At 40.8% G+C, this 13,287-nt stretch overlaps 1 long non-coding RNA gene across 1 annotated transcript; it reads right to left on the bottom strand.

Annotated features, from left to right (window-relative positions):
- Positions 1-6,425: 6,425 nt before the first annotated feature.
- Positions 6,426-11,918, bottom strand: LOC120924458. The gene is made up of 2 exons (XR_005746373.1): positions 10,443-11,918; positions 6,426-8,017 (listed from the first exon to the last, which is right to left on the bottom strand). It is a non-coding gene; the product is annotated as an uncharacterized LOC120924458 (long non-coding RNA).
- Positions 11,919-13,287: the final 1,369 nt, after the last annotated feature.

Here is a 13,287-nt window from a genome sequence, read left to right as displayed (position 1 = left end):
TCTAGGGATGGCGATGCGTTTTTAAGGAGTGGAATAAAGTGCCTCCACAGATTTACCATTGACAGTTAATTGTGAATTCTCATTTATTGACTAGCTGACCCGGGTTGAAGTGGTCCGCATTTATTTCGGTGGGGTTTTGGTTTGGAAGGCATGAATATTTCCACTCCTGCATTTCTTTTTGTAATATCTTCGTGTATATACACATGCGTTTTTTCCAGTGCTCTTTATTGTTAAACCAGCCATAGGTAGGGGCATGGTCAGGTAGCACACCAGCACCTTTGCTTCTATGCGCTGGGTGTTTCGTGTGCTCCTGCTCCTTTAAGAAAGACTGGGTCATCCCCAGTCACCTGCCCCTTATCTATTCATTAGCACACCTGTGCTCCCACTGAGGAGACTTTAAAATGTTTTAGTTAGAATTGCAGTACACAGAGAGCCTTGACGGGGCCTGCGGCTTACACAGGTATTTGCAAATGCGTGCAACTAAACCTGTTTTTAATGCATAGTTAGACAGGCTAATTTGGTTTGTTGCTTTTTTTGGTTGGTAACTTTGAGCCTGGTTATTTTGAAAACATTTTATATATATAAAAAAATATAATTATTTTTGAACAATTGCATATTGCTCAAAACGCATCTCATTAAAAATCCCAAAACTTCCCCTAACCTATAGGGCCCCTTGCACATGGTCATTATAATTTACTGATATTTACTTAGGAACTTGTTGACAAAGTCCCAGAGTAAAAAAAATGGTGTAAAGACCTGGAGTAGTGTTGAGTATAGGCATGTAAATGTTCATAAGTGTATAGACGCGTAAAATTCTTCTTCATTGCCAGTGTTGCAATATACTAAATTTTTACTTGCGTAAACACGCATATGCACATAAAATTACTGCACTCGTATGTAAAAATTTTCTGGTTTTGTTTTACAGCTCTGTACTCTACACTATGGGCCAGATTCACAGAACAAGTACGCCGGAGTATCTGCCGATACTCCGGCGTATTTTCAAATTTGCCGCGTCGTATCTTGATTTGTGATTCACAAACAAGATACGACGGCTTTTGGCTAAGATCTGACAGGCTTACGGCTTCGTACGCCTTCGGATCGTAGGCTGCAATACTTCGGCCGCCGCTGGGTGAGTTTGCGACATTTTCCAGCGTCGGGTATGCAAATTAGCATTTACGGCGATCCACGAACCTACACGCGTGCGTAACGTCGTTTTTTCCCGTCGCAAAGTTAAGCAATCTTTTTCATTGCTTAACTTTACACCAGCCATGTTAAAGGATGGCCGTCGTTCCCGCTTCGAATTTTAATTTTTTTTTTTTCGGCGCAAGTACGTTACGCACGTCGCCATTCACAAACACGTCGGGGCAACGTAATTTCGCGCAAAGCACGTCGGGAAAATTGCGAACGGAGCATGCGCAGGGCGTTCGGCGCGGGAGCGCGCCTAATTTAAATGGTACACGCCCCATTTGAATTAGGCGGGCTTGCGCCGGACACAGCAAGTTTTCACGCAAGTGCTTGGTGAATCAGGCACTTGCGATGAAAACTTGCGGCGGTGTAACGTAAAGGACATACATTACGCCACCACGATTCTACGTGAATCTGGCCCTATATTACTGATCTTTACTGTGTTGTGTGCAAATTAGTAAAAAAAAAAAAAAAAAAACTTGACATTTTTTACTCCTGTGCAACAGGCTTACGGGATAACAAAAATCCAGGCCAAAGGGTCACCTAATGTACAAATATGGAGATTTTCACATATCGTCTTGATAGAAATTCATAGTATCTGACCGTATTTGTTCTCTTAAGAAAGGATATACTTTCTTAGATTCCTCTTAAGTCCCAAGCATCAGTTCCAAGATAGTTTGTGCTCTCGAAGGAAGACTAATGTATAGGCTGTGTGTAGGCAAAGAGAAGGTCGAAGAACAGATTTATGGAAGCTCATTACCCACCGAAAGCTTGGAGCATTTGAATTACCTTGTGGAGGTTTGCGGGAAGAGAGAGGAGTTTCTCAAATGCAGGTTTGTCTAGATAAGATGTGGCTTTGATGTCCAAAATTCTGAGAAGGGCCAGAACAGGTGGGAGTACGTTCGCGACTACCCTGTGAGAATAGGACAGGCCAAAGAGCAGAGTGACACTAGAAATTACTGTCATTTGTTGTAAAGTGTAGAAAGTGCTGATGACAATAAATGGAGAAGATAGGCACATTGGATGCCAAGTATTCCCCTTGCAGCTTTAAATGAAAAATGTTGGAATTTGAGGGTATTTGTTTAGGGATTTTAGGTCAAGGAGAGGATAAATACCCCAGGAGGGCTTCGGTACTGTGAGCGGGTTCAAATAGAAGACTTTGAACCTGTCTGCTAAAAGGTACTGGAATTACTACTCCCTAGAATAAAAGATGGTTCAGGGGTTTCTAAATATCTGACTGTGCTTGTCAAGATTTTGATTGGATTGAAAGAAAGTGGCAATGGGATAGCATTTTAAACTTTATTTTGTACCCCTTTAAAACCACAGGTCTGAGACACAGGAGATAGGCAAACTGTAATAGACATCTTCCCACTCTTAGGAGTGTGGTGCCCCTTCACTGGGAAGTGATTTTTGGGGAAGACTTGGTTTTCTTTGTGGGCCCAGTCTTGCTCCAAAAGGAAGGACTGAACTTGGGCTTAGAAGTTGAAAGACTGGGTAGAGCACTGAAGTGCTCTGTATTTCAAGGAGGTAAAGGCTCCTGAGAAGGGTTTAAAAAAAAAAAAAACTTTCTGCCGTAGAAGACAAACCTTCCCTTTTGTGACATCTTTAAATAAATTTGTAAAGCGCCTTACTTATTTGTGAACGGGCAAATGCAAACAGGTTTCTTTGTACCCAAAAGGAGCATAGCAAGACGAGAGGAAATTTAAGTGCAAAGATTCCAAGTCTTTTGTGTAGTATGAGTGAGCATATCATTAGAAGCCTGAAGACAAAACGGGTGCATAGGAGCATGGGGTCGTTAAATTCTCTGTGGACTTCTCAAACACTACTGCTGCTGGGTACTCCTCATTCTTATTCATGTCTGCTTCTTCTAGGGGAGACATATCGGGATTTGACTTGGGTAGAGATAGTGGAACTACAGAAGGCCTGGTGTTTTTTAGCCCTGGAAAGTGATGGCTGTATTATAGTTACTAATGTAATTGTGACAAAGTTGTAGAAAAATCTGCCTTAGTCAGGTAGGCCACCTATTGTGTGCCCGAGACAAAGCTAGAATCAGTTACAGAGACCATGTTAAAACTGGGTCCTGCTCTAGTGCAAGGAAAGCATTGCCACTAAAAGATTGAGTGCTGTGCTGGCCTTCGGAACAGCAAATGTTTGCCGTGGCTCCTTTTAGTCCGGTTTCCCCGTGTTATGGGTCAGCGTATTCCTCTGTGGGTACTCGCTGAGTGGGATGTGGAAATGAGGTTAAGTGTTTTTTCAAGAAGGAATAGTCAGCAACCTGAGAGGTGTAGTCAAGTCTTTGTGGCAAAAGGTGGAAGAGCCTAAGTACCTTATAAAGGGCTCTAGGTAGAAGAAGTGGCAGTAAAGTGTGCGAGTGGTTGATTTTAGTGGCAAGTCTTTTACATTTACATATACAGATAACGTAGTAAACATGTGAAAGGGAGTCTAGATGAATCGATATAGCAGATAATAAATCTCCAATTTTTTTTGTCAGTTTCAAATGAAATATGGTATATGTAGAAGATCTATATTACAACACTATGCATCCTATTTGAAACAACGTTTAGTTATAACTTATGGAACATTTAGAACAAAAATGTACAATTTGTAACCAGTATATTTTTTTTCTTCTTACAGAAATTTGAATCTGTGAACAACATTGTTGAGTTTTACAAGAAGTCGCCTCTATTGCTTGTTGATGGAAAAAGCAGAAGAAATTGTCAGGGAAAGCATTGTTTTCTAACCCGCCCCCCTCTTCTGACTGACTGACTCTTTGCACAACATTTCACTTAAAATATTGCCAAATCTGAACAAAAGCATGCCAGTTACCAAAAACCGAATGAGCAAAAAGAGAAAAAAAAGACCGCTCAGGTGTGGAAGTCCTCAAGGTGATTGCTTCTCCCAGAACCACGGGTGCAGGCAATGCATATGTGATTGCAAAACAAATTCTTCTGGACAGCCGCACACAGAATAAATGTAGTGCCGTTTTCCATTTTTGGATTCTACAATAAAAGGCAATTTTTATTCGGTGTGCCGCTGTCCAGAAGAATTTGTTATTTTGTTTTGCAACCAACACCGAATGGCTGATATTTGTGCAGTGCAAATTCAAGATAAAAATTGGATTTTATAATTTGCTATGGCTGACTTTTTTTTAATTATTTATTATTATTGTTGTGGGTATCCACTATCTTGTATATTTCCCTAAAGATTAAGGACTTGTATACATGAGAACCTAAATCTAATAAAAAAAAAAAATGCATATTAGTTTCTTATTCATAATTTACTTCTACATTGGGAAATTAATGTAAACCTGTTCTTGTTAATACAGGGTTCACTAAAAGCTGAGCTCCAGGTTTCATTTAACTTAAAATACTTCATTTGGTTCTAGCTGGTCCAAATTATTTTCTTTAGGAACAGATTCACCCAATGAAAGCGCAGTATAAATTGTATGTATCATCAACTACATACAGTGCTGTGTTTGACAGTACAGGGACTTCACGTCCCAAGGAACAAAACAGTCGGGCTGGGTGCTGCTGGGCCATTCACAGGAACCTTGTATATATGAATGAATAAATATACGTCTATTTGGGGGGAGGGGGGGAGAGAGACACACACAAAAATCGGTGGTGTCAGCAGGAAGTGTGGATAAAATAAAATTCAAATGTAGATAGGCATCTTATTGAACAAAATATACAGGGATATGGGAAATGGTAAAGGCATAATTATTTACATGAACCCATGCCCACATCCACACAAGTTTAACTAGATGGACTGGTGTCTTTATTAAACCTATCTAACTGTGCAATTACAGAGATGTGGGACAGAAATTTGTGTCAGTGTTTTGTGAAGATAAACATCAAAGCACAGTTTAATTAAACTAAAAACAAATTATACTGTAGACTTTAAATTTTATAAAATGTTTTATTTCAAAACCACAAATGTAATTGTTTAGTAAAAATATTTTTGAAACAAATTTATCAGTGAGAACAGATTCAATTTCATAAATAGCTCAAACAAAACATTACCTACAAAACAAATGGATGAAATGAGAAACACTAAACTAAAATCCATTTGGATCTAGAATAGAACAATTTGCCTCCAGTAGTATCATAGATTTACTAAAACCGCAAATTAATAAAACTATTAAATGTCCAATTTGAACAACTTAGATTTAAGTAATGTCAAGAACATTAAAAGGGAAACTACTATAAAGTTGGTTGTGTTTTAAACCTATTACACAAGAATTGTTGGGTTTCCTTCTTCACAATCTCAATACTGTTTCCAATTTGTTGATTAGACTTCACAAAGTGGGAAATTAGAAAATGGGGGGGGGGGGGGGAAAGACTATCAAAATACAAACAGAGCTTTCAATCAGGCAATGCATGTTTCCAACTAAAAATTAATTGTAAATCCTTTGTGACAACTAGGAGGTAAAAATAAAAAGGACCGACTACTCGTGAATGTGTGCACACAGTGCTTTTTCCCCCTTCCTTTTATCTGTTCTACAAAACCTACAAAGATGAAGGCTCTATTTAATTGGCTGGATTTCCATCCCTATAGCCTGTAGACACATAACCATTGCGGTCTAAAGTAACAACCCTCCACTAACGTCTCCTCTGAGCAAAGAGCATTTTCTAGTTTAATTTGTTCTAACCTGGCTAGGAATATAAAATATATAATGATGCACATAAATTCATTTACAATTGGAAAAAATTAAGAGGTTGATCATTTTACAAGAAGTATCCTATTTAGTGTATTTCTTCCACCAAGTCTATAGGCCTACTGTGCTAGTCCTGCTAATATTAGTTACTTATGTCAATAAACAGAACTCACAAGATAGCATGCAGTAAAGAAAAGAACAAAAACAGGCTATATTCTACTTTGACCCATCTTTCCTTAGACAAAAGCCTTTTTACTAGCAGCTGCACTCTGTAAGCATGCATCTCGCTTTCTATCCTTCAACTTTGGAAAATTATATGGCAAAAGAGCCATATGCACAAACCCTTAGAATGGCTCAAATAGGCAATACATTGCTGTAACTGACAAAATGTGAAGGTGCACGGTCAGTGGTACGAAAGAACTGCAGGTAAAAATAATATTGGTCATAAAATTCTTGTAAGACCAATAAGATTTTTTTGTTTCTCAAAAATCCACATTTTGAAGAAAACTTCAATAAAGATAACTCAATGTCAAAGTCTTAAAAATAAAATGGTATTTAAACTTGGTCTCAAAGTCTTTAATTATTCCTTAGATACTTTGGTAAAATACAGAAATTTCACAAGTATAAAATACTATAGGTATAATTTATCTTACAATGCTTGTTATTTCCAAATACACTGCACTGATCGCGCTAAAAATAACGGAACTGGATGAACTGAACACTTTGCTCTTTTAAAATAACCCTTTATTCTGTGCAATGTGCACTGCTGTGTCACATATTTCACAGAGTCTGCCTTCTGAACTACAGAGGTGCTGAGAGCAGGAGGCAGAGTCAGTATAGGAATTACTGCAGGTGACAAACTAGCATGGGATATTTTACTTCTAAATTAAAAGTAAAAGGCAGAGAAGCTGCAAAGCATGCAGGAAGTTTAGGAAACAGCCAGCAGATTTGCAGCACTCACAACTTGGAAGGGGACCTTTCAAGAAGGCTTAAATTGGATTGTCAAAATAATAACTATTGTTTGATTACAATGTTGATATCTAAAATGAAAGTGTATACGATGACAAAAGTCAGAAATATCCAATAAAGATGATTAACTCCTTAAGGAAAACCATACCAACACTTTGATCTGTAGCGTTTCCATTTACATTCAGCTTATTAGTGTATTCTGCATTTAAAGGCATGCCTCTGGTGATAGCTCTCAAAGTTGCCAGTGTGTTTAGGTTAGCTCTCACTGAACTTTCAAACCCTCCAAGGCTGGGACCATAGCTGAACACAATGGCAATTGCAGATCTAAATACATGCAAAGATAGAACAGTCTTTGGCAGCAAAAGGTTGGGAGGGTTTAATTCGGCTTTAACTGCAGTAGAGAAGAGAAAAAAAAAAAAAACCACAGTTCGGCCCTACCAGGCAGAACTGTGCTGGGTGTGTAGATCTCAGGACTGGATGGACAGAAAGATTAATCTTTGGCTTACCTTCATGTATACCACCTGCGTATTTAGCGGTTTGCCTGGAATTCAGTTTTAAATACTAGATTTTGACAAAAGGTTGGCATTACATAAAAAAACAATGTGCGGCTTAGACAATTTCTACAACAGGACTTATAAGTATAACTGCATTTTTACTAAAGATGGCAATTTGCACTTATCACAACAGCATCTCAGACAGGGCCAAAACCTGAATTTATCTTAACGGAAATACTGCCTTCAGGCTCTAGGCTCTGAATTCACCCAAATGTGCTCTGAAAAATCTGCTCTTTATGATTCAAATCCCTTATTGAGCTTCATGCAGAACAGGTCTCCTGTTCAAAGTAGTACACTCATCCCCTGTATTAATGGCTGGGGACCCCAGCCCCCCCCCTTTTTTTTTTAACCACAAAAATACAAATCTTAACACCAGACCATGAAGAAAAAAATAAAAATAAAAAAGGTTCATCTTTAGTAATGGCAAGCCACTGACATTTTTTTCAGATGCTGGACAAGTACAAATTGTGTAACGTTCAACAAAAGTCCTGTTATACTGTGTGCTCTTTGTGAAGTATTACAACACATCACATCCCCATTTACAATAATAGTTTCTGTTTTGATAAGTTACCAGTATAGGTTCTACGCTATCCTGTCATTGGCTGAAATTCACACAACTTTATATTGAGGACTCAAAATCACAATTCAGCACCTAGATCAGGGGTGGGGAACCTTTTTTCTGCCGAGGGCCATTTGGATTTTTGTAATATCATTCGGGGGCCGTACAAAATGATCAACTTAAAAATTAGCCTGTTATAGCGGGGATTAAACGTGTCCCCCCCCCCCTGCATCACTGGACCCCTCTACATTACACAGCACCTTGCACCTCTGGACCCCTTTACATTACACAGCACCCTGCATCACTGGACCCCTTTACATTACACAGCACCCTGCATCACTGGACCCCTTTACATTACACAGCACCTTGCACATCTGGACCCCTTTACATTGCACAGCACCCTGCATCACTGGACCCCTTTACATTACACAGCACCCTGCATCACTGGACCCCTTTACATTACACAGCACCTTGCACCTCTGGACCCCTTTACATTACACAGCACCCTGCATCACTGGACCCCTTTACATTACACAGCACCCTGCACCTCTGGACCCCTTTACATTACACAGCACCCTGCATCACTGGACCCCTTTACATTACACAGCACCCTGCATCACTGGACCCCTTTACATTACACAGAACCCTGCATCACTGTTCCCCTTTACATTACACAGCACCTTGCACATCTGGACCCCTTTACATTGCACAGCACCCTGCATCACTGGACCCCTTTACATTACACAGCACCCTGCATCACTGGACCCCTTTACATTACACAGCACCTTGCACCTCTGGACCCCTTTACATTACACAGCACCCTGCATCACTGGACCCCTTTATATTACACAGCACCTTGCACCTCTGGACCCCTTTACATTACACAGCACCCTGCATCACTGGACCCCTTTATATTACACAGCACCCTGCATCACTGTTCCCCTTTACATTACACAGCACCTTGCACATCTGGACCCCTTTACATTACACAGCACCCTGCACCTCTGGACCCCTTTACATTACACAGCACCTTGCACCTCTGGACCCCTTTATATTACACAGCACCCTGCATCACTGGACCCCTTTACATTACACATCACCCTGTACCTCTGGACCCTTTACATTACACAGCACCCTGCATCTCTGGACCCCTTTACATTACACAGCACCCTGCACTGTGCAGGACATTAATACATGAGTTACCATGACCATTGACCAGTTCAGGACATTTACCTAGGGTTGCCACCTGTACGGGATTGACCCGGACAGTACGGGGTTTGAATCATGTGTCCGGGTCTCCTTCCGCCTTCTACCCGGACACATGATTCAAAGTGTACTGTGGCTTAGCTGGTGGAGGAACACTAGTAGTTAAAGTTGGTAGGGGAAAGTTCTTATCCTTATACAGCAGTTCGGACAATTTAATCTGAGCCCCAATGTCCTCTTCTATACAGATACACTGAGTAATGTAATTTCCGGGATCAGCAGCACAAGGATTACTCTGCAGGGACTATTTGATGGTTTTCGGGCTCAGGCGGAGTAATCCTTGTGCAGAGGTTCTCGGCAATTACATTACTCAGACAGGGTATCTGTATAGAAGAGGACATGGGGAGATTAGATTGTCGGGACTCAGAACTGCGGAATAAAGATAAGAACTTTCCCCTAATGACATTGTAAATTTTTTTTAATATGCAGCATGGGGGGGGGGGGGGGGTAAATGTCCTGCACTGGTCATGGTAACTCACAGTGCAGGACATTAATACATGAGTTACTATGACCAGTGCAACTGTGTAGGTAGGACATTTACCCCCTCCCCCCACCGCCATGCTGAATATTAAAAAAATCACAGACAGTCATCACAGTTAATAATCTTCAGACTGCATACAGAATGATGCAGTCTGAAGATTATTAACTTTGATGACTGTCTGTGATTTTTTTAATATGCAGCATAGCGGCGGGGGGAGGGGGGGAAATGTCCTGCACTGGTCATGGTCACTTATGTATTAATGTTCTGTGCACTGTGCAGGACATTTACCCCCCTCCCCCCGCCGCTATGCTGCATATTAAAAAAATTTGCTGTATTTCATGATGCTGTCTGGCTGCCTTACTTGCTGCTGGAAATGGTTCCTCGTCGGTGGCGCTGGCTCGTCCTCTCTATGCTCCTCCCATCAGTGCCATCCCAGCCAGCATGAATGGTGATCCCCGCCCGCCGTGAGTGACGTCACGCCGCCGGGCGGGGCTGTAAACCTAGGGAAGCATCTTAGCTGCAGTGCAATGGCTGGAGGCTGGCGCCGGCTAACAGGGGCGGGCCGCAGGAGCGGAGTAAAAGTATTTCTAAACACACGGACAATGAATGAATGATCGCCATGATCATCCATTCATTGTCAGTGTGTTTAGCAATACATTTACTCCGCTCCATAGTGACAATCGGCGGCGGTGTTTTACAATCGCATGGGGGGCCGGATTGAATGATTTCGCGGGCCGCAAGCGGCCCGCGGGCCGCAGGTTCCCCACCCCTGACCTAGATGTTCTACCTACACTGAAATGCAAGTAGTCTTGACTTTCATATGCCAACAGAACTAGAAGATAGGGTTGAGCAGAACCCGAAATAGCAATTTAGTATCTTCCATTGCAGCCAACTTATAATCATAAGAACCAAGGAAAATTCTACCACGGAGTGCCGTTTTCAACAGAAAATCCCAACCAATACTTGTTAGTGCAGAATATAAAATTATTCTTGAAATTGATGTGACAACACATGTGCAAATAGTCATGTATTACCTTTTTATACTAATATATATATTTTAGTATTTTTTTCACTTATTTAAATCAGTGTCATGGATTTATAAAATTAATTAAAATTTGATAGAAAATAATTACAATTGTATGTGAAAGTATGAAACTTGACACTATAAGAAAATGCTGAAGCTTTGCTCCTCAGGGGTCAGAGGCTACTGCAAGTACTTCTAGGTGTTTACCTGCTAGCTAGTATTTTATAAAAGGCTCTTCCGATTAACATTCTGTGCCCTCTACATTGTAATCTCAGCCCTTTATAGAAAATCTTCGCTTTTCAGTGAGTGTAGTAAGAGGACAAATCTGCACAATAAATACTGGATTTTGGAGTGATCAATAATTATACTTCTTAGGGGCAGAGTTATAAAAAAAAAAAAAAAAAAGTGCTCTACAAAAATATTTTTTTTTTTTTAGTTTCACAAAAGGTTTGAAATCTGGTTACACTGAACAAACAAGTTTCTACTTTTGTAAAGAAAAGTCATTGATCTCGTTTGCCTTTTCTCTAACAATCAGCATCAACCAAGACCTTTCTCTTTACACATTAGGAGCCCATTCACACGTGTGTTGTGGTAATGCACAGAAGTACAGGGCTAATAATTTTGAATGGTGACCCAATCCACCTAGTAAACAGAGCATAATGCACTTGCTTTTTAGCTCCCCACAACAAAGTGAACGATCTGTGCCCTATAAAATTGTGCATGTACATTAAAATACGCATTGAGGTTTTGACAGTTTACTTAACAATGGACTGCCTTAGCGAATGTAACATCAGCACAAAAATGCATGTCTTAAAGAGACAGTCACATTTTATATATAATAAAAAATCCAAATAGAAGTACATAATTGGGAAGCTGAATATATAGGAGTTCAGCAGGAGGTAGGTAAAATATTGCTCATATAGCAAAAAGCTTGTAGAGCTGCATGTACTGCAGTCATTCGAGGTTTCCAACTGGGATGCCCGAGTCCCCACCAGGTGTGACATTACGCACAGTAAAGACATACCGGTATTGGCCCAAACGGAAGAACCATTGCACCTAGCAGGGGACATGCAATTTGACACATGTAGATAGCAGCTGTACAAAAGAATGAAGATTTCACCATCTGCCTGAGAGGTATGTACGCCGCTACTCTTTAGGCCCGTACACACGATCAGATCCCCCCCGACAACAATTGTGTGATGGCAGGGTTTTTGTCTGATAATCCGACCATTTGTACCCTCCATTGGACAATTGTTGTTGGAATTTCCGACAACAAATGTGGGATAGCATGCTCTCAAATTTTCCGACAACAAATGTGTGCCGTTGGATTATCCAATCATGTGTACACAAGTCCGTCGGACTAAAATCCAAAGTAAACACGCATGCTCCGAACCAATGCTAACCACAAAAGACAACATTAGCAGAAGTTGCCCAAAGGGTGGCGCTAAAGAGCAGAAAAAACAACGCCCTTCGCACAAAATGTCACCGATTTGTCCGGTGGAAATCCGATCATGTGTACGAGGCTTTACATTGTTCTGGCTGCATTCCTTTTTTTCTTTCATATACATGGGACAAGATCGCTTTAACGCACATGTGTTTTTCACAATGCACAGTGTGAACCACCACCAATGAAAGCCTACAAAAAGAAACTATATGTATACACTGCCCCTTTATCTGGAAATGTACAAGCACCGAGTTCCAATAGAAATGAAAGGAGTTGTAAAGTAAAACATTTTTTTACCTTCATGCAATCTATGCATGAAGGTGAAAAAACATCTGATGCTTAAGGCCCCCCTCCCCCTGAGCCCCGTTATACTTACCTGACCCCTCGAAAGTCCAGCGCTCGGTCACGAGATCCTCGTCGCCGCTCAGCCTGGCCGCCGATTGGCTAGAGCGGATGGATTGAGAGCAGCGCAGCCATTGGCTGGCGCTGCTGTCAATCACATCCAGCGGCGAATGATACAGTGAGTGGCTATGGCCGTTTGCTGTATCACTGGAGCGCGCCCGCAATTACTCACCACCATGCGAGCTCTCTCGCATGACTGTGGTCAGTACTTGCGGGGAGGACCGGAGACAGCCGCAGAGGGACCCCAGAAGACGTGGATCGGTGCCACTCTGTGCAAAACGAATTGCACAGTGGAGGTAAGTATAACATGTTTGTTATTTTAAAGGAAAAAAAATTCCTTTACTAACCCTTTAATATACTAACACAAGATTGTGTCCTACTTTAAAAAAAGTGCTTCTGTAAGGCACTAGACCATGTAGAAAAAGTAAACTATAAGACCAATTTCTCACCGATTTAATCTAATCTACTTCAAAATTTTACTTCTGCAGTCCAGGTCTGTAAGTAAAACAAAACAAAACAAAAAAAGGGGTTAAAAGATCGCAAATCTTTACAGAGACCCCAATTATAATAACATAGCTTATAATAATATAAAACCAATGTTTAAGTGACCATTTGGTCCCCTTTCTCAAGGTGACAGATCCCCGAAATTCCAGTGTTTTTCCATTGACAAGCTATGTTGTTATTACAACCAAGATCCTAGTAAAGATTTTAGATTGTTAATGTTTTGTGTGCTGGCCATTTTTTGCAAT

The sequence above is a fragment of the Rana temporaria genome, chromosome 1, assembly GCF_905171775.1.
Source record: "Rana temporaria chromosome 1, aRanTem1.1, whole genome shotgun sequence".
NCBI classification, from domain to species: Eukaryota; Metazoa; Chordata; class Amphibia; order Anura; family Ranidae; genus Rana; species Rana temporaria.
The sequence above is the reverse complement of the archived record's forward strand: the minus strand, read 5'-3'. Positions and strand labels throughout refer to the sequence as shown.